Source organism: Pleurodeles waltl, chromosome 4_2, assembly GCF_031143425.1.
Source record: "Pleurodeles waltl isolate 20211129_DDA chromosome 4_2, aPleWal1.hap1.20221129, whole genome shotgun sequence".
Classification (NCBI taxonomy): Eukaryota; Metazoa; Chordata; class Amphibia; order Caudata; family Salamandridae; genus Pleurodeles; species Pleurodeles waltl.
In genome coordinates, this window is record NC_090443.1 from 47,666,128 (window position 1) to 47,689,568 (window position 23,441).

General features: G+C 43.0%; 1 protein-coding gene across 5 annotated transcripts in view; it reads right to left on the reverse strand.

Moving 5' to 3' along the window:
* Nucleotides 1–23,441, reverse strand: part of DGKA (diacylglycerol kinase alpha) — a 271,946-nt gene that overhangs the window by 170,096 nt on the left and 78,409 nt on the right. The window lies entirely within an intron of this gene.

Here is a 23,441-nt window from a genome sequence, read left to right on the forward strand (position 1 = left end):
AGGCAAGCTATTTGCCACATTAAAGTGAACAACAACTCTGGAGAACAGCTACGACAGACCGCAACATTTGCTGACAATATGCTGCATCCTGCCTTCACGGTAGGCGTGGAACACGCAGGCCTTTGAACACTGGTGTAGAGTGTCGCAGGCTCTATTGCAATCCAACTTGGAGGCCCCGATTTCAAAACACTCGCAGTTTGAGTTAACCCTGCACGGATGCAGTCATGTCTTACCCATTACAAGCATAACCCAACTAGCTATCTAGAACTTTTAAAACCTACTGACCATACCTGGATCTCTGCAACATGTGCATGAACCTACTGAGAGAACGTCTGGTGTGAAAGTGACAAAAAATGCTGTACGCCAGACAAGGCATCCAGCTGACCTGTTGTATCAGTATTTGAAAATATATCTGAAGCAGGTTCCTTAACCCACTGAGCTGAAGAGCGGTTATGGGTAGTAAAACAGCACACTGGGGGTAATGTTCATAATGTGGAAACTGGATGGACAATTTAAACCACATAGGTTAAGATATTGTAATTGTATTTACATAGCGCTTACTACCCCTGAGGAGGCGTCAAATCGCTTTTCGACAAGTAGCACGCTACTTCAGAACCCAAAAGGATTAGTGATAGATTAGTATAGAGTCAATACGAATTACAGTATTAGTTAATTTGAGTGGCGGATATGCGCGTTTGTTAGTTTGACTGAAATAGAGTAATGGAAAAATAGAGGAGGGAAGAATCCAGAAGTGTTAATTACAGTGCTTTTCCAAATGACTATCTTAACTTTTTTTTAATGTATTTTTAATTTGTTTCACCTCATTTTATATGTAACTACCTGAGGTTGAAAGACAAAAAAACACGTCACAGAATGTTTTTTTTGGTCACACCTTTAACCCCACCCCCACGCTCACTGCCCGCACTCATTTCAGCATCACAGTTCCCATACTAAACTTGTCTTAATGCACTTTGACTGCTGATGGGGTCCAACCATCACTCACATCACCTGAGGTCAGCCCTGCTCTCTATTGCCAACCTGCTGACTCCCTGTTCCATCGGGCCACCCATCTACCCTTCAAATGTGCTGGGGGCAGCAGATACAGTAACTCAGAGGAAACTGTTCAGGTTTACTGCTTGTCTTCTGAGGACTACTCAGAATGTTTACATACCACAAATGGTTGTTGCCAACTCATCGTTGTGCATCCTGTGGATGATAAACAAGTAGTACTGAACTTCATAACTGTGATGACAAACGCCATTTTAAAACAAGTATTGGCAAAGCCAGTGGGTCTCGCCTATGGGACAGCTATTGCCTTTGCTAATATGTTTTAACCATGTCTTGTACTTTTTTGGCTGCTGTTCAACATGGCTAAACCTTAGTGACCCAGAGGAGAATGGAGTGGCGTAGAGTGCCGCAGAGAGGAGTGGTGGTGAGTGGCATAGTGTGTCATAGAGAGGAGCGGCATATAGTGATGTAGAATATTATCCAGGAGAGTGGAGTATGGTGCTGTAGAGTGTCATAGTGGAGTAGAGATGAGTGGCGTAGAGTAGAGTATTGTAGAGTGGAGTGCCGTGGAGGGTCATAGAGAGGAGAAGTGTGTTAGAGTGGAGGGGCCTAGTCATTGTCTTTGCATAGACTTACAGTTTTACTGAAAATTATACAGCTCACAAATGGTAATGTAGATTTCCACGCATTATTAAGTGCATTGATTGTATTAAAATATTTATTTCCACTGCACTTCAGAATTAAAAAAATAAATCCTTATTTTGTGCTTTCCTAATTCGGATATATTCTGAAATATTTGTACAATTTATTTCCTGGAGTTTAAATTGTGTTGTGTGCTAGAAGAAAATAACATCCCACAGCCTTCCCTTTCACACCCCAATACCCAGCAAGATTCTCACATACATCCTCTCACTTTGCAGTCCGGGAAACAAAAGTCAACGCCAACCTCCATCTAAGACCGAGCTTGACATTTGTCTTTGAATGCACATCAAGTGTGCCAAGATAAAAACTAAATTTAAAGACCTATTTATTGCTCATTCACTTTTGAACTCTACTATGCTTGTTTTGGGGGTGCTTCAGCAACCCCCTTTCCCCTGCCTCCAGCGCCTATGACATGGGCGTGAAATTGAGGCTTATTTTAGTCTATTAGTAAAGAGCACTGACCAAAATAAACCTGCTTATAGACAGAACATAGTTCCTCACAGGCATGCAAGTTTGAACTGGAGAAGTATCAGTCAAGCCAAAGCATAGGAGGAGGCAGGAAATCTTTAAAAAAAAAAAAAAAAAAAAAGCTTGTTTATTGCTGTGAACTTGCATATGAGGAAGACCGCTGAAAACACACTTTTGTGAAGTTCCTAATGAAAAACCAAATGAGTTCTTCAGAAAGACAGCACTCGTGAAATAATGTGAGCCGCCAGTCAGGGAGGTAGTAAACAGGTTATGCTCCACAAGGGGGACCAAGACATACTGGACTGCCTAAAACAAACAAAGTAAGCAAATGGAAACCAAGCAAATGTGAGTTGCAAAACACAACCCAATGGTAAGTCATGGGAGGAATGTATTCTTAGGGAAGCTTTCAGCATGCCCTTGCTATGTCTTTGCAACCAGAGAGCTGCACTGTCTGGTAGGCTTCAACCTAAAAATTACATGTACAAATGGTAAATTAATATATATGAGCTGCTACATATGTAGCTATAGTGTGCAGCATAGGGAGCTCGAGGAAGTGTCACTTCTTGCACTTGCCTGGTTTAAAGCTTGGGTTTTGCTTTAATTGTAACCATGCATGCCATAACCTTGGGCTCTTAGAAAATATCATCAATACTTATGGATAGTCATCATTACTCTTGGTCCTAATTGTCCTGTCCCAGTTATTTCTTGTGGATAATGTGTCCTTTTTCAATAAAAAGGAGCACAAAATGCAGGTTGGACCACCGGTGGCACTCGCGAGGCAGCCCCTGCAGAATGTACTGTACCATTTCAAAACTGGGTCACGGGTATGCGCTCGGAAAGTGTAATGTTAACACATTGTTTTTCCACTCTGTTTCTACTGTTTGCATAGTTCTGGGGGAAAAAAATGCCTTTTTAGCATCCAGTGTTAATGTTAGCCTATTAGCACTGAGATGTACCTATTTGGGGAGGCTATCGCTGCCCTTTCATCCACTGAGCTGTTTAACCATCAAGAAAAAGGGCAGAAAGTCAGGAACAAAATGTTATTTTTTTATTTCACTTGCACTAAACATAGGAGCCATTTCTCGCTTTTGAGCCTACAGGGTTTTACGTTGTGGGGCTTGTATATTTGCTTTAACACTTTCTTAATGAGTTCAAAGTCCCAGAATGCAAAGTGATGTCGACTAAAATGCTGGAGCTGGCTGAAAGTGTTAAACATGTCATGGAGGCGTTTGGCACGTATGTTTCAAAATGTTACAAAGTCATCTAGTCCTTTTCAAAATCTGCTTCACACATAAAACTAGAAATAGTCTGCTCACATATTTTGTGAGGGTATACTCTTTCATTTACATCCTGCAATAAAACCAGCATAGGCATTACAAATTACTTTGACGTTTGTGTAGTGGAACTTTTTTATACCAAGCAACACAACAAGGTGCAACATGTACAGTTGAAGCACAGCTTTCCCTAACGCACAGAATCAGTAAAGGGCAGGTGGCAATAGCAGCAGGACCATCACATGGCTCTCACTCGCACATACATGACCGGTACAATACAAGTAGCTAACACCCAAAAGCGTGAGAAGAGCTAAAGGAATGTTGCACAGTCTCCGTAAACATACAAGAATGACAACACACCTGAATGAAAGAGTTCAACCTCTAATAGAATTACCAGACATTTCTGTTCTTATATAGGATGATGGAATCCACTTAGTGGTATGGTTCGTCAGTGGAAACAGTTTGCCCTGCTTTTCCTTAATTGTACAGTCTTGTAGTTATGGGTCCCCTAGGTTCGGTAAGACTTTGTGCCTTATGTCAACATTTATGTCCTGTGCCCCCCCCCCCCCCCATTAAGCTATCACACCTCTTTTGAGAGTGTGCGGGTGAGCTAAAATATTATTACTGATGTCTCCCTGCCACAAGATTAATAAGCATTGGCAATGCAATAGGTCTCGCATTTGCTTGAGTTAGAGCTGTTGGCGTTGTGAAGTCATAACTGGACTTTTCTTGCCACATAAATTGTTCACCCCTGCCTCATAATTTGGTCTTTCCCTTCCACATAATTCCAGTGGCCCTGCATATAACTAAAGCACTTCCCTTTTCCTCTGTCTGCAGCAAAAATGAAAAAATTGCCATTTAGCATCCTAATTTAACTCTGCCATGCTAATTCCAATAGAATGCAACCTTCACCACCCCACCATCAGAGTGGCTGGCTGGCTAACACAATTCTTTACCCCCCCCCCCCCCCCCCCCCAAAAAAAAGACACAAGATAGCCAGGGAGGAGTATGGAGAGAAATTAACTAGAAGGGTCACCTAAACCTATCTGTTTGATACTCCGCTTTTCTTATAAAATGTATTTTGCAATAGTCTATGTAATATCAGCAGGAAGTATCATGTTCATATACACAGTATACAACATGTATTTCAAACTAGCACCGTGTACAGTAATAGTCACAGGTAAAGTACAAGCATGGAAAACTAACTAGTATAATAAAGAAACAGCTTCTAGAATAAACACTCAACGCAGTCATCCTGAACACTTAATTTAAACGTAAAAATATAGAACAATGTTTTTAAAGAATACGCATTCTTTGTGCTGTGAGTGGAATAGGTTGGTAGATGCAACCCCACAACACCAAACGTGCAGGTGAAGCACTAAGGACCCACATGCACTGCTTGCTAACTAGTAATAGCAGCGTAAATGCACTTTGGAGCTGTGGCGTTTCCTAGAACCGGCGCAAGATTTGAAAGGGCGTCTTGGAATTGTGACACGTCTCCCTGAGCAATGCAATTATGCATGCAGTCACAGGTTGTTGTCTTCCGAAGACGAAAGGCCACGCTCCCCATGTCAGATGTGAGCAACACAGCCTCCAAATCTGAAAGGAGTCGGTGATGCTGAGTTAAGTCTCATTTCGAACACAAAAACTACCATGTCTACCGGCTCACAAAACAAACACAAACACATAATGGAACAAGGCAATACACGCAGCTGCGACAGCGACGGCCTTAACGGTACACCGCTGGAGCAAGTCTGTACAGGGAGTGCAGAATTATTAGGCAAATGAGTATTTTGACCACATCATCCTCTTCATGCATGTTGTCTTACTCCAAGCTGTATAGGCTCGAAAGCCTACTACCAATTAAGCATATTAGGTGATGTGCATCTCTGTAATGAGAAGGGGTGTGGTCTAATGACATCAACACCCTATATCAGGTGTGCATAATTATTAGGCAACTTCCTTTCCTTTGGCAAAATGGGTCAAAAGAAGGACTTGACAGGCTCAGAAAAGTCAAAAATAGAGAGATATCTTGCAGAGGGATGCAGCACTCTTAAAATTGCAAAGCTTCTGAAGCGTGATCATCAAACAATCAAGCGTTTCATTCAAAATAGTCAACAGGGTCGCAAGAAGCGTGTGGAAAAACCAAGGCGCAAAATAACTGCCCATGAACTGAGAAAAGTCAAGCGTGCAGCTGCCACAATGCCACTTGCCACCAGTTTGGCCATATTTCAGAGCTGCAACATCACTGGAGTGCCCAAAAGCACAAGGTGTGCAATACTCAGAGACATGGCCAAGGTAAGAAAGGCTGAAAGACGACCACCACTGAACAAGACACACAAGCTGAAACGTCAAGACTGGGCCAAGAAATATCTCAAGACTGATTTTTCTAAGGTTTTATGGACTGTTGAAATGAGAGTGAGTCTTGATGGGCCAGATGGATGGGCCCGTGGCTGGATTGGTAAAGAGCAGAGAGCTCCAGTCCGACTCAGACGCCAGCAAGGTGGAGGTGGAGTACTGGTTTGGGCTGGTATCATCAAAGATGAGCTTGTGGGGCCTTTTCGGGTTGAGGATGAAGTCAAGCTCAACTCCCAGTCCTACTGCCAGTTCCTGGAAGACACCTTCTTCAAGCAGTGGTACAGGAAGAAGTCTGCATCCTTCAAGAAAAACATGATTTTCATGCAGGACAATGCTCCATCACACGCGTCCAAGTACTCCACAGCGTGGCTGGCAAGAAAGGGTATAAAAGAAGGAAATCTAATGACATGGCCTCCTTGTACACCTGATCTGAACCCCATTGAGAACCTGTGGTCCATCATCAAATGTGAGATTTACAAGGAGGGAAAACAGTACACCTCTCTGAACAGTGTCTGGGAGGCTGTGGTTGCTGCTGCACGCAATGTTGATGGTGAACAGATCAAAACACTGACAGAATCCATGGATGGCAGGCTTTTGAGTGTCCTTGCAAAGAAAGGTGGCTATATTGGTCACTGATTTGTTTTTGTTTTGTTTTTGAATGTCAGAAATGTATATTTGTGAATGTTGAGATGTTATATTGGTTTCACTGGTAATAATAAATAATTGAAATGGGTATATATTTTTTTTTTGTTAAGTTGCCTAATAATTATGCACAGTAATAGTCACCTGCACACACAGATATCCCCCTAACATAGCTAAAACTAAAAACAAACTAAAAACTACTTCCAAAAATATTCAGCTTTGATATTTATGAGTTTTTTGGGTTCATTGAGAACATGGTTGTTGTTCAATAATAAAATTAATCCTCAAAAATACAACTTGCCTAATAATTCTGCACTCCCTGTAGGCAGGAGCAAAATGGGGAGAGTTTCCTAGATGGAACTGCCATCACGCATGTGGCAATGTAATGAACCATTACAAAGGGAGCAAAATGAAGAGGCTTACGCTCAATATGTTGTGGTTGTGTAAATATACCTAGAGAATGAGTACCGCTGGCGGTGAGCACTGCGCATGCCCTAATGAGGGTAACGTCCACGTACTGAATTCCAATTGCTGACATCCCAACCAGGTTTCAGGCTCCTGACGTAAGAACAGCACATTTGAGGCCACACTAAACAACAAATAACCAAGATCTTGGCTTACAGCAACGTGGCTCGAACATTTGAGCGTAGAAATTACTCAATCTGGCAACATTTAAAAAACAAGCAATGAAAGCATTGAACATGCTGCGAAGGACGTGTTTAGAGCTGCGACTGAGGAGTTTGAATTATTTAAAATACAAGCAACAATCTTGGAGGGCTAGTAGGGGTGGGGTGAAGAGATAGGCAGAGACAGCACAGGCCAAGCAGGAAACGGGATGTTGAAAGAGTAATGTGCACCCTTTCTGGGATTGCACTGGTGCGTCAGGAGTGGAAGGGCCGATCTACAGCAAATCGGAGGAGAGAACATGTATTACAGCCGTGAACGAAAGAAGTCACTTAGAGTGAAGGAAAATATCCTGCGCTCGTGCTCTTTAGCAAGTAAAAAAGAAAGTGGGTGCCGTGCTGACACATGAATTGCGGTGCCCGTGTGAGGCGTGCGGCAGGAAGAGAGAGAAAAAAAAAAGAGTCCCCCAAGTCAACAGATACACATGCAAAGCATAACAAGGTCAAAAGCACTTGCACGCTCGACCTAAAAATAGAAGGTGCAGCTATGGACCTGGCTTCTCTTTTCCATCAACTTATTTTGGTGCACAAACATTACCCCTTTGAGGACATGATCTTCCCCAGGATTACAGGCATCTCACATCAAATATTGTGGGAAAACCCCTGTTTATTGGATGTACTATGCAAGTGCATTATACATATCCTTTTTCATTCATAAGCAGTGGCTGCACACCTTCATAGAACATGAACACTTCAGGCAAAAATAGTGCAAGCTTCCCTGCTTCTGAGTACACACATAGGTATGACAGCAGCAGCACGTGCTTTCCCCAACACAGGAAGAACCAGTGAAGTATTCCTCAGTATGTAAACAGACTTCAAGTGGCGGGGGGGGGTAGCAGTTGCAAAAGAATAACATAAGACTTAAATGGTCCGCACTTATATAGTTCTTTCAAAGTATCCTGATTTTGATTGCTTGGTTGGAAATTTATAGCACACTCAATCAATGTTCCCTGTAAGGCGCGCGCGCGCACCTTACCTTCCCCCATCGCGCAGGCCCCTTTGGCAAGCGCACACGTTGTGCTGTTATCAAATGTTCCACCATTCCTATACTTTGTGGTAGTTTATATGCGTTATCACTTTCTAAGCCTAAATAAGCCTTTTTAGAGCGATATACGTGCTCCCCTAAGGCAGATAATGCTCATATTTGAATCTGGATGGAAGTCCATAAAAACAGCGTTTAAATGCCGCGGGAGTGTTTTAAACATCATTTGGCGTACTTTAGCATGCAAGTGATATTTGTCTTGGAAATTAATGGTTAATGAGCTAGGAAATGCTTCAGAACAGTAGAAAATGTGCTGTTATCAAATGTTCCACCATTCCTATACTTTGTGGTAGTTTATATGCTTTATCACGTTCTAAGCTTAAATAAGCCTTTTTGAGCGGTATACGTGCTCCCCTAAGGCACATAATGCTTATTTTTGAATCTGGATTAAAGTCAATGAAAACAGCTTTTAAATACCGCGGGGAGTGTTTTAAACATCATTTGGCGTGCATTAGCATACAAGCGGGCAAGTGATATTTGTCTTGAAAATCAATGGTTCATGAGCTAGGAAATGCTTCAGAACAGTAGAAAATGTGCTGTTATCAAATGTTCCACCATTCCTATACTTTGTGGTAGTTTATATGCGTTATCACTTTCTAAGCTTAAATAAGCCTTTTAGAGCAATATACGTGCTCCCCTAACAGGTCATGTCCTTGGGGTGTGCAACCAGGTCACAAAACTGCCTTGATGCCCTATTGCATGGAGCAATGATATCCCTTATTTGCTTTAGTGGTATGGAGAGGCTAATGCCAAAGATCTTGGCTAGTTATGCGCTGCGCGCGCGTGAATGGTCAATTTCTTGGTGCACGCATCCTTGGCTGCAGCGAACAGAGACCGCACACAGTGGAAAATAATTAGAGGGAACTTTGCACTCAATGTATCTATGCCTCCAGTGGTGAGGAAGCTTGTAGTATATAGGTGCTTCAGAAGCACAACTTAATTGATTGTGGTGCTTATTAAAACTGTGGGTTTTTTTGGTTTTTTTTGTTTTTTTTAACCTGGAATGTCTGATGAAAAGTGTTTTTGCTCTATTGGAGACCTGTGCAGAATTCCAAATTTGATGCTTGTGTATGAAGCACTATACACTTTCAGACGTGTGGGTTGCATCTCTGGTGGGGAAGGTTGCTATGTGTATATGTCTGAGGATCACTAATATTAGGGGTTAGTTGGTTTGTTTTTCAAGTAGCTCTGTGCTTGACTACTACAGCTTTACTTAATCGACATAAGTGTTTTCTCTCTAAAAACCAGTGCAGTTGTCTGGTGTTGATGAAACCCTTGCGTTGATGAAGGATAGCTACCAGCCATAAAAGGGAGTTTTAGGATTCACGTTGTTTGAGGTTTTTTTTAAAAATTCCATTATATCGCCTTAAGCATACAAGGGACATCACCACAATGTACCCAAAGTAGAAAGGGATTATCTGCATGGTCTTCTGCAGATGTGACGTGTGGATGTAGATTTTTGTGGTGCGTTGCACTGATGATCGAAGAGATTGATTAGTCCTGCTAATGTTCATTTGCTACTTTGAAAAGTTCACCAATACTGTGAGCCCTGGAGTGCTATATAATTCACTCCTGTAGTTACTCTGAATAACAAGTCCCATGTTTTTGCTCCTTGCAGTTAGAGCCAGGTCTGCTGCATCCATCATCTATACAAAATATATTTTGTGACTATTACACAAAAGCTGGTGCGCTAGTACCTCAAGTAACAACAATTGTATGCAATAGTACAAGGTACCATATAGGTGAGACACTGGTTTGAGAAGAAATAATTTCTCAAGTGAGGCATTTTCTGTGCAAAGCACTATCCGGTGGCCAATAATTACACAAAATCTTGTGCACTTTTACATTTTTGGAAGTTTTGCCCTGGCCTTGTCGAAATGTTCATGCTCTTGCCTGCTCACCATTTCTCAGGATTGTATTGATGGGCAGATGCCTCGCTAATCACTAACTACCATCGTCGTCAACTTGGCCTGTTCTAGTTTTCTTCATTGTTGAGGTGTAAAATCTGGTTTTAGTGAGTTTGGCACTGAGAGCTTTTCCACCGACAATTCTTAAATAATGCATAGGGCAAAAATGCTCTGGAAAAGATGAAAGTAGGAACCATAGAAGGCGAGCTGTCTGTGTGTTTGGTTTGTCTCTGTGAGTAACTGCCTTTTGATAGAGGCTGGATTCATGATTTTTTTTAAATGTATGTCAGTTTGGTATTTGTTAGGCATAATAGGGTGGCCAAATTTTGAGGAGCAAAAACCAGGACAGGCCAGACATAAAAGAAGGACGAAAGACTTTTCTCTCACGTTTATATCTGGCCTGTCCTGTGTTTTTATGTTTTTTTTTTTTTTTTTTTTTTTTTTTTTTTTTTTTCCGTAGCTATGTGAATATACACACACATTTACAAGACTACATGTTTAGAATTGGCTATGGCTTGACCTCCCGCCCCCACCAACCTCTCTCTGCTCCCCACTCCATCTCTCTGCTGGGAGCAGAGGGGACTGTTTCCTGACAATAACAGATAAATTACTTTAATTTATTCGTACTTTTGTAGGCGTCTAACTTATGCTTTCCTCATGATCTGACTTTTGTCTCAAAAACCGGGACATTTATTTAAAATGAAGAGAAGCGTAGGGACACCGGGCCAGTCCTCTAAAAACCGGTACTGTCCGATATGAAATCCGGGACGTCTGGTCACCCTAGCATAAGCTTTCTCTATAGAACAACCGAGTTCTACATATAATTGTTTATTGGTGCGCGTCAGCATCTCAAACACAAAGCGTTTTATGTGGCACAAAAAGGCATATGGCCTGGTTGAAATCGCATTGCGGAAACTGCATATGCGAGTATGACCACAGGTTGGACAGAGCTAGCCGGCTCACTGAACATATGGGTTGTATATTACACTATTCACATCACACAAGTACTTGTTTACCAGACTAAACTTTCTGGCCTTGGGAGATGGTGATTTGCTGACAGGCATATGAGTGGTGTGGTCAGGCGCCGATGTCGGGATTCGAACCTTGGTCTCTTGGGTCCTGAGAGAAGCTTCTTGACCTAGGCTCCTAGCGGGTTTGAGTGCCTGGGAGCGGATTATGTGCAAATGGCGGGAGAAGTAATGGCCGATCCTTGCGGAGGATTAAGTGTTTAGTTACTGTTTCTATGTGAATTCTGAAAACGTTTTCTAAAACTTTACACTAAAATAATGCTGCAGTCGTCGTGCCTATGTTCCGGATCGCGTCGTTAGGGAGTTGCCTTCCCGGAGGCGTGTTGCAAGAGCGTGTTGGCGATTTAAATGGCTCCTGGGTGATATTTTCTGCCAGGCACGGTTTTAGAGTGTCAGTGGGAGTGTACATTCCGGCCACTGGTCTTGTGATATGATGGCAGCTGAGGCTTGTATAGTACCCACCTTCCCGTGTCAAAGAACTAAACAGATAGTGATTGAGACAGGAACTCGGAAATCACGGTTCGAAGTTAACTGCAACCACAAGGCTGCTTTTGCAAATCCTTATGCTCCAGACAGGTGGGGCTACTCTGAAGCAAGTACATTGTGGTCACAGGTTTTCTTCTTTTTGTTGTCTGAGCTGCTGCCTTGTGATAAATTGTGCTAAATTGTGAGTTTTTCTGCGAGTTATTTCTTGCAGTCCTACTGTTCCTCCTGCACAGCCCAAATGGGCTCAGGAGTGAGACTGGAGGTCGTTCTTGCCTAGAGGGCCAACATCCACTGCCTAATTCAAACTGGGCACCGTCCATCGTGGAATAGAGAAGGTCACATCCTGGTCTCGACAAACTAACAATTTTGCCCTCCCTTCTCAAACCTATTTGAAGTTAGTATAAAAGTTGTCCACCCCGCCACCTACATCGTGAACTGCATTCCACGTTGTTTTTGTTCACATAGTTTGTTTTAAAAGTAAACCAGAGGAAAGTTGTTGGTTTGCAAAGACAGGTAGGTTCTTGGGACTGCCCTCCTTCTGACCCTTGACCCTGATCCCTTGGTCAAGCTAGTCATATTTCACCCTCTTAGAAATGATTCCATCTAGTAATTCTAAAATCCTCCCCTTTTTGATTCTGTGAGCCATATCTCCTTATCTTGTGCTGTTCAGCTTGGTGTCTGACCCATATGGCAAGGTTCCCTCCGAGGGGCATCTAGTAGGGATTCCATTGGTACAGGGTGAGCATCAAGACTTTACCCACACCTCTTGACATGAAGAAGAAAGACTGCTTGTTATGTTCTCAGTTATCGAGTCCAGGGCATCATCATTGATGCATCCTGGTGTAGCAGCCTACAGAAATTCTCATAAAGGCAAGATTATGCATTAGTAGGTGAAGTACAGCCAGATCTTTGTCTCTTTTTTTCCGAATACACACAATTGGATGTATTGTCCATTTCACAGAATCTGATTCGGTAAGCAGGCATTGGAACTGGCATAAGGCCAAAACCACCGGATTGTCATGTATAACGTTCAACAACCGGTGCTCTGCGATTGAGAATTTCATTTTTTATTTTTTTAAAATTTTTTTTTGCAAGCTGCCAATTTAGCATTTTAGTAAATAAAGATAAATAGGGTAACAGCAACTAGGCCTTAAGTGAACAAAATCGGTAGCCACGGGTCATCCAATGCAGAATGGCCAAGTAGGGTCTTCCAACACTAATTAGAATTTAAAGGACAGGGTACTGAAAACAAACTTTTGTCTTGGGGGGGGGGGGGGGATTTATTTTTCACATAACGTGAATCATCCACTCCCAAAGAGCTAGCTATCACTGTCTAAATTTACATACCACATTAGTTACAAACACAATTCATGTATGTTAGTAAATGTGTATCTTTAGTATATGCTGCTCTCTGCTGGGGGGGGGGGGTCTAACAGACGAGAAAAAGCATATTGAGGTCCACAGCTTTCTCATTGTCGAAGTCTCCTCACAGGTCATTTTCTTGAGCCCCAGTACTTTTATGCGTGGACAGTGTGAGTAAGTTGCAAGGCCTAGGTGCGTAGTAGCTCTCTGACCGCGCCTGAAAATAGCTTCATGAACTGTATATGAAAAGAAAGCAGTTAGGAAAGGGCCCTTTCATGCTGCATAACGTACAGACCGCTATGGCTGGTGTTAATTTTATGTATTAAATCCATAAGACAATGTAACAGCGTGGCTTTATGCTATGCTGCAATAACCGTCCTAGGCTGCTCTTCCAAACCGCCCCTCCTTTCCCTAAATTTTTTGTTCATCCATTCAATGCCCGTTCAAACATGTAAAACTTTTCTATTGGCACATCTGCTAAGCCAGTTACTTAAGATGCAAAAATGATAACCGATTTATGGCACAACCACTGAGCTCCTATATTTTTAGGTCTGGCCTAGAGACCGCTTTAGTTGTATTGTCATGTAATAAAAAAATACCTACAATATATACATACAAAAAAGAGGCTATAGGCCAGCCACTTTCTTCCATCGGTGTGCTAGCTGTCATTCACTTTTTGCTAATTCCCACCACGTCATATAGCAAGACTCAGCTGGTCAGTGTACTTCAGTCATTTGCTGTCTTGCCATGAGAACGTCATTTGCTTGACCTCATGTGCACGTGAACCAATATTTACTTTGCCAAGTCTATTTTTTTCATCCATTATTTTATTTTTTCAACATTGTGCCTTTGAATTATGTCTTCGCTTACAATAATTGAGACTTACTGGTATCTTTTATTTGGACAAGTAAGGATCATGTTTTTCTATTTTTTTTTTTATTTTTTTAATTTGTGGCATATTCTTACAGTACAAAATAAAACTGTTGCTGTACCTTGCCAAGACCAAACCATATGATTTTTCAAAGCTTGTTAATAAAATTGACTCCTAACTAGCCCTCTCTGTTGCTCAACATTCAGCCTGTCCATGAGACAATAAATAACCGGTTTCCACCCAAAGTTGTTACTCTTACCAGTAGTCTTCAGTGTAAAAGCGGGTTTGAGACTCCCTTCACCGAATCCAGGCAGACCCTGGGCATTTATCTGCTATCCTCTTTACCTCGTCCCACGCAAAGGAGCTCAGGTCCATTTGTCTGGAACAATTTCTGCTTTGTGAAACCACTCTGCAGTGGATCCGGTAACCACTTATATATTTGTATTTCACTCTCTGTCCTGTATAAGTGATTCCGCTTGTTTGCCCGTGCTGGACAACTGACGGATTACCCTGGAGTTGCCGCTTCTTCCCTTAAGGAGCGGATCCGGCCCTATCCCAAGTGAGTGATTGAAGGGTTGTAAGAGCTGCTCCTGCTATCTTTCTGAGCACCATTAGGATCCCGAGTGGTTGCAGCTAAATGTGATGGAGGAGAAGAGGGTGAGGGCAGCAGTAGGAACAAGACCAGCTCTGCTCCTCCCCTGTAAAGACATGGAGCCTGAAGGCAGAAACAGGGCTTTAAGTTGGGCAGCTCCTGCCAGGTCTCAGACCCAGCAATAATTAATCACAGATCCATATCGTGCTCTATGCTCCTATATCCTGAATTGTGAAACTTTGATTATTCAAAAACACTTGAAGTAATCCATGTCAGAGATGCAATCACACATTACATTTTACTTTTTACTTCAATCTTACTTTCCCCAAAAGTATTTGTTCCAGATGTCATATTTCTTTAGTTTTTTTTTTTGTTTTGTTCTTGCAACATATGACTCTTGTATAGTGCATACATTTGAACCAGGTAATTTCCAGGTGTCTGAGATCAGCTTCCGGGTGGCTGTTTGACGGTACAAAATTGACAGCTGTGAAATTGAGGCAGAAAGCATTGAAAATTACTTGCAGTGCCTCTGAGTGTCATAAAGGTGTGGAAACTACATGCACATCCAGTCTTTGGTCTCTCGGCAGAGCATACTGTGCAATCTTTTCACATGTGCCAATTGTAATTGTGTGAAAGTGCGAGATATGCATACGAAGGATTTCAGAAATAAGTGGGAAGCAAAAGTACTTAAGTGCTTAGTAGAGTGAGAGACTGCAACAAATTGAGTTGAAGGGTGACCTGGGAGAAACAACTCTGTCTCCTCTGCTTCAGACATTCAGTGCCTCAAACCCTGGGGGCATATCATCCAGGCCATCAATGTCCGGCCCCTACCTCAAATTCAACAACTTTTGCTAAATGTAAAAGCACTTGAACTCACCCTTGACCCTAACATCACCCCAAGGCCCACATTGGGGAAAAAGTACCAGCTCTCACCTCCAAAGAAAGCCAAAGCATTTCTACCAGAAATGCCATTCAAGCCCTCACTCTCGCACATCTGAATGGAGTGAATTCCCTACTCCCTGGCATTTCAGACTCCACACTAACACCCATAGGGGTGCGTCCTACATGCTCCAGCATGTCTCATCCAGAGCCTGAAGAAATAATATTGCATCATTTCCATTCTGATGGAACTCGGTCTCCCCCCCCCCCCACCGGTCTGCACCATCTTCAGAGACAGCTTCATCAATTACAAAGCCATCACGACCAACATTCCTGCTTCTCTTGCAGACAAGCTCACCGTCTCCAGTGGTTCGCGTCACACACGCAGCCAAGACATCAACAGACTGCAGACTACGAAGTGTAAAAAAGAAAAAACAAGACAGCACGCCTTTTCCATCTATGCACTCTGGACCAGGAACAACATCCTTGTATCAATCGGGACCTCCCCAACATTGTTCCAATTTAGGAGAGTGTTGGAAGACTCCTTCGGTAAAGAACTCTGTTACAAAGCATTAACCTTCCACAGCCAGCTTTCTCTCACATTATTCATTGACTGTATCCTTGACTGTGACCATGTACAGCGCTTCACTGACTTGTTACTTGGTTCATGTTCTAGAACTACCTTATACGTACATACACACATAGCCACTGACTCTTCCATAAACATTAGTAATGGTAAATTAACCGTCTCCTATTTTCAGAATTCTGATTGACAACACAATGATGTTTAGTCCCTTAAGTGATACAATGGGCAATGTTCTGGCTGTTAGGTGACATGTCTGGATGCATTAACAAAAAACTTAGTCACCCAAATACTGGTCAAGCAGCATGCTGTGTGACGCACAAGATTTTAATTTACATGTTTTAATTGTATAGGCCACGCCTCCTGTAGAGGATTCCTAGTGGACCTTTCAGAAACCTCTCACCCTTTTTCACCCACTTAAAACCTTGGGTGCAGCCCTCTCCCTCCTCCCCTCTGTGCTTTTCGAAATCAGTTCATGGTGATGTTTGAGGGCTGGATGTGGGATTCACAGAGATCCAGAGAGTGCTTTTGTTTCTCAAAAGTATATTTATATGGCGACAATTGTTGGCATCCCCGGAGATTCGGAAAGAGGCTTACAAAAGATAGACATTTTTCTGCAATGGAAAAAGGATTTATAGGTAACCACTGTGCAAAAAAATAGATACAATTGGAAGGTGCTATGTGGTGTGCAATAATTAAAAACTTGTCTCCACTCCACAGTTTACTTTTTGTCTCTGTCAAAAACTGGTGCTTCGCTTGATTTTCCTCGTTCCCTTTGCCCCGTCTTGCAACATCACAATCACCCCTCCTCAGAAAATGTAACATATACATTCCCTCCATTAACCATGTCTCTTCCCTAGAACAACAACTCAACCACAGCCAGCCTCTAGAGGAGGAGCCTGTTCGCTTGGATCGGCGGTGCGGGTGGTTTCACCGGACGGTCGCCTCATCAAGCACTGAGGTTTTACCCCGCGCTGATGGAGGACCACAGGGTGCTCTTAGCATTTACTACTTCTGTTGGTACAATAGTCTGGGACTGTCCCAGGGATTCTGCCTTCATGATGGGCCGAGGGGAGTCTGCTTTAGAGGGGTTGCTTTTGATGAGTGTCTTCTGCCAGCATGTTGTGACCTCCGTGTGGAAGGAGGGTGGTGAGTGGGATCTTGAGGTCTTGGGTGGGCTGATGTCTGCTATGGCTGGGTGCGGTGGGATTTTGGCTGCTTGGGTGTAAATCAGCTGAGTTGGAGCCAGATAGTGGTTAAGTGCGCAGAGGGGGTCTTCTGGCTGTGACCTGGCATTTGGATGCATTGGGCTTGGACCCCTCAGAGATAGGAGTGAGTCTGCACCATGTAATGCAGGTTTCTGTGACCATGGCTTGGAGATTACTGGGCTGCTCGATCGGTTTGCAGCACTTGCGGGTTCCTGGTATTTGAATGGGTGGGGTCGGCACACATAGCAACACATTTAGGTGGGAATTACCTAGTTTTGGTTCTCTCCAGTTTTAACCTAGCGCCTCTTCATTACGAGTTAAAAGATACAATTAATATCACCCAATTTATTTTTTTGAATTTTCTTCATCCGTTGCCAAATATTGTCACAAACGAGTGCAGGGTTTGCTGGGGCCTGTCCCAGAGCGGATGCATGGAGGTCGGGTCTCCTTGGAGTTTTGTGGTGCTTCTCATAATGGCAGTCTGCCCGAGTGTACCTTTAGATATGGGGGTACGGAAATGCACGGTGGCACTGTGTCACACAGTACAGGCTCCCTTCATATGGTCCCCCGATAATGTGCTGATATCTCACTGTGGATTAAAAGGTGGACTGGAAACCAGAGCATAATTCGTAAGAGAATGAATGCCACTGTGCTCAGAAGCCCGAGGTTGGTTCACATAAATGTTGGTGCCCTGAATATCAAGACTATGTAGCCTTAAAACCACCTCATGTACTTTGAATCCACTACCAGACACTATCTGTTTCTTTATCTCGCTCTAGCAGGCTCCTGCTTTCTCCCTTGGTGATGGTTTTACCCTCTCTCCCTTCCTCCGCCTTTCTGGTTTGTGTGTTTTTCCATCTCTTGCGCTTTGGTTAATGACTGGTGTGGAAGTGAGTCCCTAAAAATGAGTGCGGTGTCCCCCACCGACAACCACCACCTCAAATTAAGTACTGCTGGTAACCACTGCATAGAGTGGGTTACCAGCTCTCGTTTGAAGCATCTGCACCGCTGATGTCCATGACAGGATATGAAAACATACCAGGACCTAGGGAGCAGGCTGAAAAGCTTCGTCTTTTTCAGGGGGTTGAGAGGAAGGGAGTGTAGCAGTGCCTCACAAGCAGTGCTCGGCACAGCCGCCCTGCTGCCCTCTTCTTTCTCCTGGTGAAAAATGTTTAGAACTTGGTAGGTTTGGGGAAGTTCTCGGGGTGCCATGTCTTCGCACAAGTTTTGGGGCGCTGGTGGGTGCTCAATACTTGGTTCATCTTTCCACAGCAGGTTTTACCCGTGTTCCTGTGTTACATCAGTGGGGAACCCGGTTCTTTGTTGACAGTAATGGACTGAGAAGCCTTGAGCGACCAGGACTGGAGGTCCTCTAGTGGTCCAGACTGTCCCTCGAGCGGTACTGCACTGTCTCACGAGCTACACAGGTGTACCACTGAAGGGTCTGCGTTTCTTTACATGTTGACTGGGAGACAAGTATTCAGCACAGAAGATATCCTGAGGCCAGGGCATGAAGATACCGGACAGCGAAAGCGCTGTGAAAACAGAAAGAAGCAATGCAGCGCTAACAGTGCAGGGATATGAGGGATACCCAGCTGGATCCCCAAATTGGGAGCTGTAATTGAGCCAAATCCAGAAACCAAACCGAACAGTGAAATATGCCGACTGTCTCCGTGTAATTTGCTGATGCTGGGACAGGTTCAGCAGTCCCCCCACGTTGTCAATCAATTCCGACAGCAACTGCAGGCAGTGAGTGGGCTCTCTTATATTTCACGCCCAACGAGGCCCAAAGCAAAGGCCTCATTTAAAAGACCAGCAGTGGGCCATTATCCTTGCTGGAAGCTAGCTGAAGCCAAACACTTAGATGGCGCACATGCAATGGATAGAAACAAAGGCACACAGCTTGTTGGCACTTCACAAGTACTTAAGAGAAACTACGATTGGGAGGCAGGTTATTTTTTTTAATTTATTTTTTTAACCGTGTTCAACCATTATATACAGGAGTTATGCATGCACTGAAAATGTCCGTTGTATCAGTCTGTGTGAGTAATTATACAGATAATTTAAATACTACTGATTACTAATCCCATATAGATGCAAGAGTGCTGTACATCACACACGTTATAAGGCAATTCATTATACAAGTATGTAAATCAATGTTTGGGACATGTTAAATAAGACAAAAACGGGTACATGGTGTACCGCACTTATTAGTAGGAATTACTTAAGAGTGCATGCTCTGAAAAAGTTCAATGCCAGGATTCAAACTGTAACGCAGAGGTTAGGATTGTCTCTGCCAGTAAAGCTTTGTTTCTACCCAAAGGAACCCTTCTTAGAAACCTTTGAATAATGGCAGATTGAGGGGGGAAAAAGGGTAAGGTTAAATTTGCATGCAGCTCCTTGATGCTGTTGATAGCTCACTGTGCTACTTTACAAGTGCAGCTTATGAGATGCAAGCAGTTCCGGATTACCAAATAAGCAAAGTAGACACTGCTTATGGGCCCCACTCCTTTTAGGGGCCCCGTGACAACGGATTAAAATAATATTGATTTGATCTTGAAAGAAAATTACAATCCACCTTTCTTAAATTGTTTCCAAAAGATAGAAAAAAATGTATCAACTCAAAGAAACGAAAACTTTACAATAAAGACTCTATGGAGAAAATACTGTATTAATGTAATGCACCCATTAACAACTTAAAATACATAAACCATAGACATCAGATTGAAGTAAATTTCTCTTAAAAGCTCATCTTCTGTCAGCTGTCATTGTTTAAAAGAAAAAAAAAAATTGGTGCAAACTACGTACATGTAATGTAAAGTAGTGATGGTCAGACATCTCCAGCTGGCGGACGACGTGCACACTACTTAGTTCAAATGTTATCCCACAACAGCACACGTACGAGAAACCTCCAGTAGAGTGACTACATTTTACAGAGTAATGCAAACGACTGCCATTTTTGGTCTGTTTTTAAAGCAGGAAATTTGTGTAGGTTGTAGTGCAACCACTGTTGATTTTTATTTTTATTTATTTTTTTACATATTGAATAGTAGCACCTCTATTGTTAAAGTAAATTATCAACAAGTGTTAAAGTAGTGAAAATAACCTAATAATATTAATAAGAATTTCTAAATAAATTATTTTATATAAATGTAATGATAAAAATGAGTAAACTTTAATTCAAGTTTACTGTTAAATGACTGGATTTTTAATTGGTATCACAATTAGATATTTTTAAAAACGCTATTTTGGGTCGGAAATCATTCCCTCCCTCTCTTACACAGTAGGATATTGTTTGCAGTACTCTGTAAAATGTAGTGATTCTAACCTCCAGAAACGAAGCTTTCTGTGAGTAGGTGTGTCGCAAGTTCCCGCCAATTGTTGGTTGGTAAAAATGTAAAATGTATTTGGAGATAATTTGCATGGGGTGCCCAAAATTTCAACTGCCTGTGGGTCTCCACAGAGTTTAATCTAGCACTGGCTGCAGGTAACAAAGGGATCTCTGTGTCAAAAGCAGAAACCCTCTTCCTTATCTTCATAAAATACAAATCTGTGACCTGCATGTTACATGATGTACTTTGCAACAGGCACATTACCTTCTATGCTACTTTAAGTCAGAACTGTGACCAGACAAAATGCATATGTCTCCAGCATGTGCTCTAGCCCCAGAGTTATCGTACCATTAATAGGCCCTGAAATTTGCTGAGCACACAAAGATTAACAGGTGCCTTATCCACATTAAGGTATTTTAAAAGGAAACCTCTTTGTGACCAATTAGGTAAGGCAGAACACATTTACAGTCATGATTGTCCTTGCTGCCAGTTTCTTTTTGGCACAATTAAAAAAAAATATATATATATTAAAAGTTGACTATCATGACTCTGCCTCTCATGACTCCACCCCCTTTTCGCTGCCACATCTTGACTCTCAATTTGTGGGCTCCCAGAGTATGTTTTTTTCAATTCCAGCACTGAGCGCTGCTCAAATCAAATCATTGTTAAAAACCTAACACAGCAGGTGTGACACTTTTCAAATCTATCTGCCTAAATCAGTCCTTTTAAACTAAAACTGGGAACGGGCACAGTTTGGCTAAAGCAAAATTCTTGTGACCTGAAGGTGTCTACGATGTTGGCTGTCAGTCTCTTTTAATAGTGAAATTGACGTAAGTGGGGTGTCAAGTGAACACAAAACCCACAATTGACTCTGATATAAAGGTTTCTTTTGGAAATTTGATGTGATCTACGATGGCCTTAATACGTGTTTTTAATTATGATGGGCTTTCTGTCACAGCTCACACTGCTTGGAAGGGGCAAGGCAAGGGTAGGGTGGTTGCAGGGAGGGCTCCAGTAGGAATATAAAGTAAAATAATTTTTTTTAAAAAACACTTAACTACTCTGTTGCATTGCACAGCTCCTCTCCTCTGTCGCTGCAGACACAGGGTCCCAGCCTGCCCTGCGGCCAATCCTGACACTACCCGAAGCACTCACTCCTCGCCACCCCGTGGTGACGCTCCTCCACCCAAATGGAGGCCCTGCCCCTGGTGGCTTTTGCTTGAGTTTTGTTGCATGGATTTTGTAGAACACATATTTTGCCATGTACTTGGTCTCTTTGCTCAAGTGATTTCTTTGGCTGTGGAGTGGGCTCACTAAGCAATTATTCATCTTGTGACCTTTTGTCTAGTCCATACAAGTATGTCTTGTACTGACTGTGTGATGTGGGATGTCCCAGCAAAGGGTGCTTGAAGGCAGAAGTGAGGGCATCTTTTGACTGTGTGTGGTTGATTTGGGTCGTGGGTGGGTTTGTATGAGGTCTGATGTCTTGGCCGTAAGTTGTGGATTTTAGGTATGCCTGTGGCAGGAAGCCCCAGTGAAGGGCTGCTTTGGAGGCAGGGGCATGTCTTGAGACTTTTCTTGGGCACATGTTGTGGATCCATGGTTCATCTGGGTTTTAATGATAAACGTGTTTGGCTATTTTCTGACAAGTGGCACAATTGTTGGGCACTTGGTGCTCAATAAGTAGACTAGGCACCCAGTACCCATATCCACCTGGTGGAGCAGGGCCTGGTGCAGCACCAGCTTATCCCACCTATTCCTAGCACCCTTGGTGGCTTGGCGCACTCCCTACTGTTTGAGTACACTTGAGGTGATTGCAGGGGTCTTGGTGGCCCTTGATGCCAGTGCCTTGATCTGCTTGGCACTTTTCCAGTTGTGTGGCATCCTACACCAGAGTCCAAGGTGCTATGGGCAACGTTTTTGCTACTCAATGTGGGTGCCTATAGCCCTTTATCAGTGGTATAAATATGCAGTATCCATGTTAACAATGTGGGCGAACAACCGAGGTTGTCTGTGCCACAAGATGCCATTAACCTTGAGGTACTCTCCTCATGGTGCGAGTAAACTGGTGGTGAATCTGCTGGTGACATTAAACACATGCAGCTCTACTGGAGTACATTGGTGGAGAAAGTGGTGGTCTTTGTGCCACTAGATTCTGATGCCATTAACCTTGTGGTGGTCTCAGGTACACTGATGTCATTAACAATGTGGTGCCAGTACACTGATGGTGAACAGTACACTGATGGTGAATGTGCTGTTTGTCTGGTGACATTAACTACATGCAGCTCTCCTTGTGGTGATTGTGGGAGTCTCTGCTCTTATTGCTGGTGCCATTAACCTTGTGCTGCGAGCACAATGATGGTAAATGTGGTTATCTCTGTGCCACTTTGTGCTGGGGCCTTTAACTGTGTATTGCTCTCCTTCTAGTGTGAGCACCCAACAACAAAGACCACCAGGGTAGTAGTGTCTGGAACACCTGCTGTTCAGGCTCTCACTCTTTGCACACTCCTCATGGTCAGGGCAGGCCTGCAAGCACTTTGCTTTTCCGAGAGAACAGTGCGTTTTCAATGTCATTAGTGGGCTTGCTGTAAATATTTAATGATGTGGTTACTGTTGTATTTGGAAAAAGAGAAAGAGTTTTGAATATTTCATGCTTATTACAGCTCTAAGTTGCCAGAGGAAAGAGTATTAGCTATTCCATGTTTCTGCACTTGTATCCTGTTTGTTGTGGGGGAGAAAGAAGTGCTGGGAAAAAAGCAGCACACTCCATTCGATGACAAATCCTTATGCACTAGTGAATGAACGGCAGACACGCTAGGGTTGTCCTCTCGTTCAATGTCCTCCAGACACCAAGTTCCAGACGTGGCTTTTCTTTTTCACACCTAAGACACTCTGGAATTTGTAGTCTTGGTTTACGTCAGCCTGTGCCTGACACATCTGGCAGTAAATGTTTGATTGGAAACTGTGTGCTGAGGACATGGAGTGAGGCAGTAACTGTTTGGCAGTTCCATCTTTT